Below are 15,384 nucleotides of genomic sequence, written 5' to 3' on the forward strand. Positions count from 1 at the left end.
TATCTGCCTTTAGGTTACTGCATTCTAATCTTAATCTACACATAATTATTTGTAAGTGGCGTGAACCTTAGTTTACATACCGTTTAAAGTCTTGTGTAACAGGTCTATCCTTTGTGCAACAGAAGGGGGGACTAACAGTGATAGATATGAGGGTGTCATACCGTTTTTCATTTTATAAAATAAACTCAACCGGTGACAGTATCGGCGTTCAGCAAGGGAACTTAATCCTATTTCTCTCAGTAATTTTTCATGATTAGTTCGACGAACTGCACCGGTTATAGTTCTAATTGCATCTATATGTAATTTTTCTAATCTTAATTCTTGGTCTTTAGTGTAATTATGCCAAATGTGGTCGCAGTAATCAAATATAGGTAGAATGAACGATTTCTACAGAATTTCGAGACTTTTCCTACTAAGTCGGTATTTAAAGCTACGTAGGCAGTTTATTAATGGGCTTATTTTGTTAACAACAAAGTCAATATGGCTGTGCCATTTACCGTTTTCTTGGAATACGATGCCCAAGTGATTATGAGTTGTCACTTCTTTTACTTTAATGTTATTCAAATATAGATTAAACTTTTGACTTGGTTTTGTTTTAGTTGTAAAAAGCATGGCTTCGGGTTTTTCGGGACTGAAACTTACTTGCCAAGTCTCAGCCCAATTAGAAATTTTACTTAAGTCGTCGATCAGTAACCGGTGTGCTTGTTTAACGTCTTCTATTACGATATACAGCGATGTGTCGTCGGCGAATAGCCTTATATTATATAAAAGATATCTCTAATTGTTTTTGAAATATTGCTTCGACCTGCCTGTGTCATTTAACCAAACCGCGATAAATTAATCAGAAGTATAATTCAGAACGAACAACTGCAGTTAAGAATCTGAGTGTACCTTGTATGTTATTGTTTATTCGAAAAGTTGGAAAGATCATCAGTTGAATGCATATTATGGGCGGGCATGTATAAGCCTTGTTAAGTTACCACTATCTTGAATTATTAATTAGAATATATTAATAAAAATAATTTCATCAGTTACACAGAAGTATAAAATAAGCTGTAGTTGTAATATAACACATTTTATGCGTAATAAAGCAAGGTCGTTTATGTTGTCTTTCATTGTAGACTTAATACCTTCACGTAATACTTAGACTTGTACAAGCTTCTGAGGCAATAATTATTAGTTTAAATGATAATTTCTAGAAAATATCAATATAAAGAGCAACAGACTGGAAGGGGTAGAATTACTGGTTGAGTCCCAATTCGCCTACATCCCATTTCACAATGTATGAGTAAAAAGATAAGTATATCATTGTCTTTAAATGGAGTCAGCTTATAATCTGTGTTTATATTGGCTTAAGGATTACGGCTATGAATATCAAAAGTAGCAGTGAAATACTTACAGCTGTTTGTGATTATAAACAAATATTAATCATTTTGTTGCTACACACTGGAAGTGTGCGATCCAGGGATGTAAAGGAAGATGCAGCACCATAATGGTCTGAAAAAACTTGTGGGAAAGCACCATCCGAACATTTATGAATTCATAACAGCTATCAAGAACATTGAATCCACCAACAAGATCGCTCGCCTTCAGATTGACCATGGTGCAACAACTCTGCTACGCTCACGAGCTTACAGAGATCTTGACCAGTGTCTCAACCGACTGAGACGACAACTTGAAAGTGGAAGAAGATCACCTATTCAGCTCCTGGACGCAGCAGGTCACTTATTGAAGCTTCAATAAACTCAGACATCCATGAACTCAAGTACAGTGTACTAGTTAACAGCCAGTGTTATTTTGATTATTGTATTATATTGTACTATGATTTGCTGTGAATAAAAAACATGAAAGAAGAAAAAGCTTTTTATTTTAATGCAAAAAGCCATGTTGTCTACATGAGCTATTAATCAAATAAAGGAAAACTAGGGGAGATTCCATTTATATCTGAAGGGGGTAAACTTATTACTCATGCATGAAATAACAGTCACCAGACCATGAATTGTTGTTTTAAGACTGTAGGCGAAATGGGATGTAGGCGAAATGGGAACATGCCAGAATTACTGTGCATCCATGCTTTTTCATTCAGTACAGTCTTGGAGCAAGGCTACGTGACACCGGATAGCTTACCAAGTCACCTTTACTTATTTTCTATTTTCAGACAACATATACTGACCCCCATTTAATATTTCGGGGCGGGGGATGTTTGAGAGTTTTAATTATTTTTTTTTCCACAAAACATTTTGTGTGGACATACGGATCTCCAGCGCAAGCAATTGAGGGGTGAAACATTACGACACTTTTGCCACAGGTACTGACATTGACAGATTCCCTTTGTAACGGATATCCAAAGCTAACTCCCTTCGGGACCCATTAACATATGTGCTTGTATACTCCAGCATGCTATTATATACTTGGAATATCCGGTTTCGTTGTTCATGGGACTGTCCACAGCGGCATGTGGCTAGAAAACAACATTGTTATCTGTGAGATTCTGTCACATGTGGCCCGTAACACTAGGGGGACCTGTCTGCGGTGGTGCTCTGTTGCCCCCCTCGAATTTGATGAGATCACTGACCGGAAGGACACTTTCCACGTACATCTATCTATCTATCTATCTATCTATCTATCTATCTATCTATCTATCTATCTATCTATCTATCTATCTATCTATCTATCTATCTATCTATCTATCTATCTATCTATCTATCTATCTATCTATCTATCTATCTATCTATCTATCTATCTATCTATCTATCTATCTATCTATCTATCTATCTATCTATCTATCTATCTATCTATCTATCTATCTATCTATCTATCTATCTATCTATCCGCTACTGTAGAACACTCCAATCCCTTGTATCGTGTCAGGAGTGTAAAGCAGGATATTGCGGTTAATGTTGGAATGTTATACACTTTGCGTGAACGGGTGACGTCATGCTTGGTTAAATGGAGCACTGACGTCATAGCCTGTTTTTCCCGAGGATTGTGACAGAGCGTCCTGTTCACAGCCTCGAGCAAGCTTTCCACATCGCACAGCACGAGTCAGTCAGATGACACTGCGGTAATCTGGAAATGAGATATATCTCCATATCTTCGAGATAAAAAGTTCAGTTAGTTACACGGCGTATCATATATACCACACGCGATTTGATACGTACCTTTGTTTAGCATTCACTGACGAATATATATGAAAACCGCATTGCTAACTCGTAAGCCGATTAACAATATGAGCTGCCTGTTTTGGAGTGTTTATTGAACACTTTGCTGATTTGACACGTCTTGTAAAATCCTTATGGCGACAACAGTAATCTAATTTGGTTAATAAACACAACAGTCGGATTATCCCGGGAAGATAAACACAGAACTGACTGGTGGGCCTGCCTCCGCGGTTTCCCTTTCAAGTGTCCTGTGATTGGCAGGGAGGCGTGCTGATTGCTTTGTCCACGTGCTAATTAAGGACATGCACCCATATGCCTTATAACTGACAGCTTAATCCTTTATTGCGTTTGACGCCAGTCTTTGATCGTTGCGTCAGTTATTATTACGGTGGACCCGGAATGACACGTGAAATAGTTGTACTAGCGTGCATGTTGTTTTTGCTCAGTAATTAATACACACATTCGTTGCGTTGTAAAGAATGTTTTAACTTCAGAGGTATATAGACTTAAATTAATTAGTCTATGTTGTAGCGGCGTGATGGGGTAGGCTAGTGGTTAAAGCTTTCTCTCGTCAAGCCGAAGGCCCGGGTTCGAGTCCCCTCATGGGTACTGTGTGTATACTATCTTTTTCCCGTCAGTCTATGTGGGAATATAGTTATTTTTGTGTCAAGTGTTTATTCAGTGTTCTCATTCTTGACACAAGCTACAGTAAAAAGCAAAAATGTTCAATAAATGTTACATCGTTTTGTAACATATGTAATTCATATTTTGAACAAATTTATATGTTCAGTATTGTATATTACTCAAAGGAATGCAGGGTATCTTTTTCGACCACGCCTAACATTTATGTACAAAGTAAGCAAACTCCCTGCATGTCATGTACAAAATCAATGACCCCCACCCCTTCCCATATTTTTTAAACATATTTTTTAAATATTATATTGTACAAAGTTGATGACCGCCCGTACATGTGTACAAAATCTATGACCCCCCTACCTCCCAGAACTAAATGGGTGACACCCCCACCCCCCTTAAAATCAGCCTCAGCATCGTCGTCACCACTATCACCACCACCACATCATCATCACTATCATCATCATCATCATCATCATCATCATCACCCTAACTCCTTGCAGGGCGTAGGGGTAGCCTAGTGGTTATTAAAGCATTCGATTACCAACAGAAATGTGGGGAGCCCTTGCCGTGATAATGCTGAAATATTGGTAAAAAGCTGCGTAGAACCCTATTCACTCACTCACTCTTTACAGAATGTCCACTGCACATGTTCGGCCTTTAGCGATGTCCTGATTCTTTAAATGGTTTTGAAGATGAACAAACTTTGTCTTCAGTATCTTAACACGAGAAGTTAACTGGGCACGTGGTGACCTCAGAATCATTGGAAATCACACATTCCGAGAGTTGATTCACTACGTGAACAGCTTCCTAACCATGTTATCATAATCCATCAGACAACACAAATAAAGTGATCTTAGGATTAAGATTACAAACTGACAGAAAATCTTTCTTAACAATGTATAAAGAAAGCGCCCGTGCATTCAAAATAACACTCAGTGTAAGAACAGAATGTTCCACAGTGTTTGACACATTGTTACATTTATACGTGCGAGATTGCTTTTGTAATAAAAACAACATTTATGCGATTTTCCTTTCGAAACTTTGTGTAAGTAGCCTTTTTCTAAATCTACCATCATAAACTCTTCACACAAGAATGTTAACCGCATCAGCTTGGCAAGCAAACATAGTGGACAATGTTAGAGTGAGTGAGTGTGGTTTTACGCCGCTGTAAGCAGTATTCCAGCAATATCAAGGCGGGGAAACACCAGGAATGGACTTCACAAATTGTAGCCACGTGCAGAATCGAAACCTGGGCCTCCTTTCACAAAGCGCTAAGGTGATCGTAAGTCACTAAGGTAACCTTAGTGCAATTTTAAAGAATGGGAGTTAAGGTTAACCTTAGTAAAGGTTGCTTCGTGAAAGGAGCCCCTGGTCTAGGCGTGACCAGCGAACACTTTGACAACTAGGGTACCCAGCCGCCCAGGACAATATTTGAAAGGATCGGTGTCCCGATAAAGGTCAAAGGTTGGTTTGTATACGGATTGCGTAACGTTGTCTCACCAGAACGACATAAGGTATCGTGACTGTGTGTACAGAGGTGTGTGGTGTGTTTATAGTTCCCTTGGGTGTGTGTGTAGAGGAGTCATGCATCCAATAGCTGAGTGGGTTGTGTGTATAGACGAGTGTGGAGTATAGAGGAGTGTGGTGTATCCTATACCTGTGTGTGTTGTGTGTATAGAGGAGTGTGGCGTATCCTATAGCTGTGTGGGTTGTGTGTATAGAGGAGAGTGGTGTATCCTATAGCTGTGTGGGTTGTGGGTTGTGAGTATAGAGGAGCGTGGCGTATCCTATAGCTGTGTGGGTTGTGTGTATAGAGGAGCGTGGCGTATCCTATAGCTGTGTGGGTTGTGTGTATAGAGGAGCGTGGCGTATCCTATAGCTGTGTGGGTTGTGTGTATAGAGGAGCGTGGCGTATCCTATAGCTGTGTGGGTTGTGTGTATAGAGGAGCGTGGCGTATCCTATAGCTGTGTGGGTTGTGTGTATAGAGGAGCGTGGCGTATCCTATAGCTGTGTGGGTTGTGTGTATAGAGGAGCGTGGCGTATCCTATAGCTGTGTGGGTTGTGTGTATAGAGGAGCGTGGCGTATCCTATAGCTATAGGGGCGTGGCGTATCCTATAGTGGGTTTGTGTGTATAGAGGAGCGTGGCGTATCCTATAGCTGTGTGGGTTGTGTGTATAGAGGAGCGTGGCGTATCCTATAGCTGTGTGGGTTGTGTGTATAGAGGAGCGTGGCGTATCCTATAGCCTATAGCTATAGCTGTGTGGGTTGTGTGTATAGAGGAGCGTGGCGTATCCTATAGCTGTGTGGGTTGTGTGTATAGAGGAGCGTGGCGTATCCTATAGCTGTGTGTGGTTGTGTGTATAGAGGAGCGTGGTGTATCCTATAGCTGTGTGGGTTGTGTGTATAGAGGAGCGTGGCGTATCCTATAGCTGTGTGGGTTGTGTGTATAGAGGAGCGTGGCGTATCCTATAGCTGTGAAGTTGTGTGTATAGAGGAGCGTGGTGTATCCTATAGCTGTGTGGGTTTGTGTGTATCCTATAGTGTGGCGTATCCTATAGCTGTGTGGGTTGTGTGTATAGAGGAGTGTGGCGTATCCTATAGCTGTGTGGGTTGTGTGTATAGAGGAGCGTGGTGTATCCTATAGCTGTGTGGGTTGTGTGTATAGAGGAGTGTGGTGTATGCTATAGCAGTGTGGGGTGTGTGTATATAGAAGTGTGATGTATCCTATAGCTGTGTGGGTTATGTGTTCAGAGGTGGGTGGTGTATCGTATTTCTGTCTCTGTTTCGGATTATGTATACAGAGGAACAGAAATATAGTTGGGAAGTACAATTTAGAAAAACGTCTTGGATAACAACGTTATTATTCCACAAGTGGGACGTTTCGATTCTTGCACGATTCTTGCACCGTTGTCATTCCTGCTTGACATTAGTACAAGAATCTGTATCGAAACGTCGCACTCACGAAATAATGAAGTTGTTATCCAAAACGTTTTTCTATATTGTACTTCCCTTCCATAAAGTCTGTATTATATATATATGAAAAGATATGTAGATGTTCGGGACACAATTCTGTCCATTTACTCTGTCTTTGGACAGAGTACAACTAATGTGTAACTAATGTCAGTTGGACGGAACTCATCCGCAGCTGAAAGAGAAGCAGGCCTTGTCGGGAAGCGACCTCCCTGCTGACGTCACGGATATCCGCATCATCTGAGATGGTGGGAACCGTACACAGTCACGTGATCACGTCTCAATGGAAGACTGTGAGAAATGAAGTTGAAGAAATACTATTCCCTACACTCAATAACACCTGACCTTATGCTGTTGTTCATTCGATAGACTGTATATCTTCACGTACAGACTGGTTATGTTCTGTCTTTGCGCTGCGACAATCTCGTGATCTGTATACAGGTAGGTATTTTTGTTTTTAATTATTCCCTTGTGTATACCTTGCATTGTGCGAAGACAAACAAAGGGATTCCCACATAAATGAGCAGTGGCGTCTTAAACAGTGGGTGACATCATCTTGAATATAATTTACAACAGTGCTTGTATGTTTGGGCGGGGGTGGCCCAGTGGTTAAAGGATTCGCTCGTCACGCCAAAGACCCGGGTTCGATTCCCTACATGGGTACAATGTGTCCAATTCTGGTGTACCCTTACCCGTGAAGATCCGGGTTAGAATTGATCTTCAGTAACCCATGCTTGTCGTAAGAGGCGAATAACGGGGATCGGGTGGTCAGACTCGCTGACTTGGTTGACACGTGTCATCGGTTCCCAATTGCGTAGATTGATGCTCATGCTGTTGATCACTGGATTGTCTGGTCCAGACTCAATTATTTACAGACCGCCGCTATATAGCTGGAATATTGCTGAGTGCAGCGTAAAACTAAATTCACTCACTCACTCACTCTGGTGTCCCCTGCACTAATCAATTGCTGGAATATTGCTAAAAGCAGTGTAAAACCAAACTCACTCACTCTTTTCCCACAAGGATAATATATACATATACAATGCCGACCGGTAATTCCGCGCACCTAAGCACATCGATCGCAACACGGCAACTAACGTCTCTTATTTTTTGTGGTTTACGTGACTAAATATGCTGGTATGCATCATATTTTTATGAAGTTTTATTGACGACAATAAGATTCTAACGTTGCATTATGCCATACGGTTGACCTTAACGGCGTTCTGACGACATCGCTTGCTGTCCGGTAATTCTGCGCAGCAACTTATGCTCATAACATCCAGATGGAGATCCGGATTATGGAAGCGTATTAGAGCTAGATTATTTTCAAAAATCACTTCATCAATGTAAGGAAGAGTGTTTGATATTAAATCCAATTATGAATAATGAAGAAAAAGGTTTAAAAGTCCGATGAAAACAAATTTTCATAAAACTGTTAAGTTATCTGTCGGTTACTGTTATTTACTTACCTTTAGTGATTAAAAGCCAGTCCCTTGTAGAAATGTCCCGATTTCAAGCGTAAATGTGGTAGCAGACGATGTTAACCCTCGATACGGCAGTACGCTATTGCATCTGCGCAGAATTACCGTCGCGCGGAATTACCGGACTCGCTTGTACGCATTTACTGTATGTGTGTCTTATGTCACGTGAGTATCTTTTGATATCAGATATCAAACATATCAACATGAGTTGATAGAACACCGAACCATGAGAATATATTCTGTTCGTCATACAAAATCACTCTGCTCGTGATGATTTTAGTGAAAAAGGTCCTGCTCTAAGCCTCAGTGCCATTGTGAGTGAATATTGCTAAAACCACATGAGCATTTTTTGCAGTGACAGAGAGATAGTGGCTTCATTAAATCGTGACGTTACCGTAACGTCACAATGGTTTGTAAAAAATAGTGACAATGGTCTGTAGAGAATTGTGTAGCGACATCTGCAATGAGGTATCTCTTGTTATTACACATATGGGAAGGAGGACACAGGGTAATATTTTTCCTCATTCGTGACCAACTCGTGTTATTCCGGGACAAGCCGAATAGCGATGGAGGTTACGGAAAGGGGCGAGTGGTGACGAATGATTTTCCTGAATGTCCCTTGGGAAGTTACACCTTTTGCTGAACGTTGATTGGTTGTTTCAGAAAATATAACAGCCAATCAACTAGTAGGAATACGGAGATTGCTCACATCGCGGGTTTCCGTATAGAGAGTGCTGTTTTCATTTTAGCGATGTTTAGATCGAAAACGGATAATAGTAGTAAAAACAATAACCAACTCCTGAAGGGGAATGACAGATTGTCTTTCCCTCGTTATATTAATCATGTAATTCTCTCGCCAAGGTTCGAGAATTACGTAATTAATAAACTCGGGAAAGATAATCTGTCATTCTTCGTCACTCGTTAGTTATTGTCTAAATCTCACCCAAACGATATCTCCCACTGAAGACATTGATACAATGCTATACTAAACAGAAAGGGGTTCATTCCATCAGCAACTCCCATAAGACTGCAGGAAGTCGGGATCCGAGATATTAAAGTATTGTGTTTATTACTCTCCCGTGGAAGATACTGCAGTGTAATATATTTTATCATACAATGGATACTGTTCTCGGCAGGATAAAGCCAACGGATTTACTGTGGCATTTGAAATCGCATTTTTTAAAATTATAAAGCAAAAACTCGTGAAAGATTTAGTATCAAGCGATTAATTCGTTTAATAAAAATGATATTACACGGAAAGTCGTTTAGTATCCTCTATGTACCTTACTCCAAGCCATTATTTTTAAATGCATTGTAATATTCGATTGTTTCCGTGAACGACACGTCATTAAAACACTATATTTTCATCGTTTCAACTTAACTGCCATGATAAAATCAAAGCTACACACTTGAAATTGATATTTTGACATCAAATTACAACAAAATGTTACAAGGCTGAAAACAGAGTTCCAAATCATAAATATGATACCCGTATCACATAATTCACCACTGAATGATCCCGATACTCCTGAACAACAAGGGACGTTATGGAGGTCATCACGCACTGCAGTGGATATCTTTACATACAGAGTGGTTACATTCTGTCTTTGCGCTGCGGCATTCTCGTGATCCGCAGACAGGTAGACATGTTTGCGCTTGATCATTTCCTTGTGCATAACCTTGCACAGTGTGCAGTATCGATAGGGTTAAAAGGCCGATCGATGCACGGTGCCCCTAAGTGTCGTATTTTGGTTTGATGATGTGTATTCTTATAAAACAAACCTAAGCTCTGAAGCACAAATATAATGCTCGTATCACATACGTCACTACTGTTAATCTTATACGTTTCGGTTTGGCGGCCATCAAATCTGGGTGTATACAATGTACTTTCTTTTGCCTGACCGTTACAGCAGTGAAGCGAAAAACCTACAGAAGCGCCAGTAAAATGTCCAGTTTTGTCCCCATCTGTATATGGTGAGGCCGCTCATGTGCGATGTCTGAGTGTTCACTGGTCAGTGTGCTTGGGAGCGTACGTTATATATGGGGATGTACGTTGATGCTACATGAATCCGATCTGAGAAGTAATGTTTCCATGATTCGATTTGATGTTTAAACTGTCTTTTCGAGTGAAAAATATCTCTCTTACTTCAACCACGCTTTTGTCTTTATAAACGACTGATATATTTGTTTTTCTACCAATCTAACATCTAGTCTCTGAAATGAACATATTTTATAGAAAAAACGGTTCCTAAATTATAATCATAAATATATGGAAAAGGAACCCAGAGACTTTCATTATTCCTGAAAGTATTCTCGACTGGCCACATATTCTAGACTTGCATGGGCTTTCTTGGATATATTTGTTTCTGGGGCTGTATGACAAACTATTGATTGTCGTAGGATTGTAAATGATTGATGAACTGTGAAAGACGACGCCGTCCTATTTAAATGAAACGGACCTCGCTATAACTGAAATACTTTTGTTTGTTTGTTGTTAAACGCCGCGCTCAGCAATATTCCAGCTACATGTATATGGTGGCGGTCTGTAAATAATCGAGCCTGGACCAGACAATCCAGCAATCAACAGCAGCAGCATCGGCCTTAGCAGTTGGCATACAATGACATGTGTCAACCAAGTCAGCGTTCCTGACCACCTGGGGGGGGGGGGGGGCGGTGGGGTAGCCAAGTGGTTAAAGTGTTGGCTCGTCACGCAGAAGACCCGAGTTCGATTCCCCACATGGGCACAATGTGTGAAGCCCATTCCTGGTGTCCCCCGCCGTGATATTGCTGGAATATTGCTAAAAGCGGCGTAAAACCATACTCACTCACTCACTCCTGAGCACCTGATTCCGTAGTTGTCTCTTGTGACCAGCATGGGTTGCTGATGACCAGTTCTAGCCCGGATCTTCACGGGGAAACTGAAATACTGTTTATAGAGGCTGACAAATCAACTAACTCACTCACACACGAAGGGACGGCAATGCAGACTAAGTCCTAAGAACCTCATGCCTGTCTTTCCGCGGAGTACCGAAACTGAATACGTCGCCAGTTGCCATGCTTGGGGACACTCGTCATATAACTGCGATCCGAGACCTTTGTCATACCCAGCAAGGGGAGGTGGGGTAGCCTAGTGGTTAAGCGTTCGCTCGTCACACCGAAGACCTCGCTTCGATTTCGCACATGGGTACAATGTGTGAAGTCGATGTCTGGTGTCCCCCGCCGTGATATGGCTGGAATATTGCTAAAAGCGGCGTTAAACCATACTCAGTGACTGACTGACTGACTCACTCACTCACTCATACCCATCAATCGCATTCGTAACTACTCGTGTCAGTCCGGCAAGCCGGATGGCTTGTCATTCGTCACCACTCGCCCCTTTCCGTAATCTGCAAGACGGTATTCGGCTTGTCCCGGAATAACACGAGTGGGTCACGAATGGAATGGGCTTGTAGGTCACGGAAAGAGGCGAGTAGTTACGAATGCCATCAATCGCAGAAAGGTCCGCGTCATATGCATTCGTCGCTATTCGGCTTGTCCCGGAATATCACGAATGCGTCATATATGATCTACTAGACTAACGCTTAGTCTCTGAAAAAACAGAATTTTGATAGAAACAAACAATTCCTTTTAAACTGAAAAGTGAGAAAGGAGATTCAGAACCCGTGGAAATCTAGACTTGCTTCATTTAGGGCTTTAACATTGCAGAAAGGGCTAGACAGAAAGGGAAATAACTCGCTGTTCAGGGACTGAACTATTTAGTCTAAGACAGACTAATGATCTACCAAATGACCCAAATTCCACGACCACGTTAATGGATGGCCTGGTATCCCCCCAAAACTTTCACATCCAAAAGCTTCCGCACGGTACACGGTAACCTGTCGGCGACTCCATTTCCTGTCATCAGCTTTTACTGTCTGTTACATAATGTACATAATTCTCAGTCGTGCCAGGAACAATATACCACTCAAAAGAGGTTCGAGACACCCGATGTATTCTTATGACGTAGTTCATCTGTCATGACACTTGCCAGTTAATCTTTCCATAACATTATACATGACAAATTAGTCATAGGAAAAATCGTGTTTTCTTTGACTTCTTGTGAAAATTTTATCATGAAAATAAACAGTATTTACACAAACATGGCGTCAGAGGACGCGTATTTGCTGGTCCGACACGTAATATAACGGGATAGTCCTTATAACGGGTTATTATGTACGCGTAACAAACAAACTCATCAACTGATTGGGATTGCTTGTTACAGACATACAGATGCATCGATATTGCCTGTCACCTGTACAGCTCACCTGTTGAGTTACATCATGCAGACAGGTAAGGGTGAAGGCATTGTCCTCCGACTGGTCACAGGTGGGTGTGGGGGTGGGTGTGGGTGTGTGTGTGTGTGTGTGTGTGTGTGTGGGTGGGTGTGGTGAGAGGGTGTGTGTGTGTGTGTGTGTGTGTGTGTGTGTGTGTGTGTGTGTGTGTGTGGGTGTGTGTGGGAGTGTGTGTGTGTAGGGTGGGTGTGGGTGGGAGTGAGTGGGTGGGTGTGGGTGGGTGTGGGTGGGTGTGGGTGGGAGTGTGTGTGGGTGAGGGTGGGTGTGGGTGTGGGTGTGGGTGTGGGTGGTTGGGTGTGGGTGAAGCACAGAGGGGCGTTAGAGGCTGGGTAAAGGGTAAAGATGCTACTTCAGTATTGGCATGTTTATACCGGTACAGTGGATAAAGAACAGCGCGGTTCCAGAGGTGCAGGTAAATTACTTTCGGAAGATTGGTTCGAAGTTACGTAAGAGGCGGTGTCCATCGATTAGAGTGACCTTCAGTTGACACAGAAGCCGGCACACACGCGTTCTATTAGCGCTGTATTTTCACCTACGTTATTATCAACATCTGGTTTACAATCTGGTTGGAGGTTGTTCAAGTAGGGGTATATGTGTGAGAGAGGCGAGTATCGTCGCCCACCGACTGACCACAGTAGGCTACAGATGACCACCGAGGACACCTGTCCCATTTCTAACGCTGACGAAAAGACGACATACAGGTGAGTTTACCATCCTCTTCTGTATTAGTTTTAGGGTAAAGGTGACAAACACGCGTGTGAAATATGAGTACAACTAAATATAATTGGAAGGCTAGTATTCACTGTTGGTTACAAGGAGAACAGAGGTGTCAGTGTCACGCCCACTTTATGGAACCCCAGAAGGGACATTTCGCTGTGTCACTTTGCCGAACATTGAATGATATTTCTTATTTTACAAAAGGGCGACATGCGACAAATCGTCTAAATGTCCCATTGTAGCGCTTTGGTGCATTTTGACATTTTCACTAGTTTTTGTATGGGCAACTACGCGACAAGGCGAAGATGTCCTATTTAGGGTTCCATACCTGTTGTGTTGTTCAATGTGTGACATTCTGAATGGGTTCAATTGTTGGACCCTCGAAAAGAAAGCTTTGTGAAAGTAAGACTTTCCCCAGCTTTCTTCGCGAGGGTATATGCCATAAATCTGATTTATTGACAGTGAATGTATAACTATGTCGTTCATAGGAAACCCTGTTTGAAAACAGCTGCTTTTAGATTCACTCTGAACGATATTTCCATCATTTCGCTGCGTGCTAAATCGATGTGACAGGGAGTCCAGTCTCTATTTGCCTTAAAGTTCCTTTGGTGATGTTCACTAGCGCGTGTGATGCAATTCGGGACAAATCTGGAAGTTTTATGTGATTAACCATGTAATCATATCAGGTCATGCCATAAAACGGTTGCTATGTTACATTGATACTAACGCTTGCAGCAATTCCAAGACAAATTGAGCAGCGCGACAAGCACGGTGTTAAGGGGGCACGTAACTCTGACCAACATTCAGTCAAAGCAAGCTGGACTCAGTCGAGAAAACAAGACTATATCTGTAGGAATGGTTAGGAGTGTTGCAGTTGATTATAACAAGATAATCCTTTACGTTTCACGCATAACGCTAATTTCAACGTCTAGATCTAGCTGACAAAGCGTAACAGGGGCTGAAATTTATGGAACATACCATCTCTAGAAATGGGACTAACAGCACAACCCCGTTCCATTACCAGTTCTAATCTTGACCTCAAGTGTGAGGGTATTTTTTGTTTCAAACATCAAATGAGTTTGATGATCCTCAACTATTTCGCATAACTATAATTAATCTGCCATCGTTTGTATTCCAATATGCAGCCTCCAGTGTCTTTTAACTTTTTTAGCAGTATATATGACAAACTGCGGCATGCAAATCGAGTCTGAATCAGACAAACCTGTGATTGGAAGTACATACAATGACCCCTGCGGTCTAGGTAGGCTGACAGACCTTACACCCAATCCATTGAGTCGCCTGTTTTAACAGGCCCAAGTTTCTACGGTACAACTATAAATATGGTCGAATTGCATATAACGAACTCGGGTTATACCGAATTAAAATGGAAGTATGTTTTGGAATTAACTAAAACATGACAAACATTATTATAAACGTTACAGACTGACAACAGTCGCCAAAAGACTCTGAACTTAAAGTACAATAATCAGCTATGGTAACCGTTTTTTGTTTAGCCGCCATGACAGAAAGGCACACTCTCTTTTGTCCGGTAGTTTATTAGCCTGGGTTTCTTAGGAATGATAATACTCCTTAACCTACATACACGATTCATACTACCTGTCACGTAGATATCAGGAATATACCCAAATCGGTGTGGTGTTTATGTTGCCCGTGTTACATGTCGATTTCTAAATTGTTATATTAAGGCAACCCAGAAGTCTATACTGATAAGAGTTCATTCTGTAGCCAACAAACAACCAAGAAATGATCTACAATTCGTAATTGTATCATAAAATAATTAGATTAAAAATTAATGCAAATTACTTTGAAGTAGTTACAATGTCAGTACACAATGGAGTGGAAGTACGAAATCAACGACAGGAGTGAGTGAGTGAGTTTAGTTTTACGCCGCACTCAGCAATATTCCAGCTATATGGCGGCGGTCTGTAAATAATCCAGTCTGGACCAGACAATCCAGTGATCAACAGCATGAACACCGATCTGCGCAATTGGGAACCGATGACATGTGTCAACCAAGTCAGCGAGCCTGACCACCCGATCCCGTTAGTTGCCTCTTACGACAAGC

The sequence above is a fragment of the Haliotis rubra genome, unplaced genomic scaffold (assembly GCF_003918875.1).
Source record: "Haliotis rubra isolate DU_JTF1 unplaced genomic scaffold, ASM391887v1 Scf235, whole genome shotgun sequence".
NCBI lineage: Eukaryota > Metazoa > Mollusca > Gastropoda > Lepetellida > Haliotidae > Haliotis > Haliotis rubra.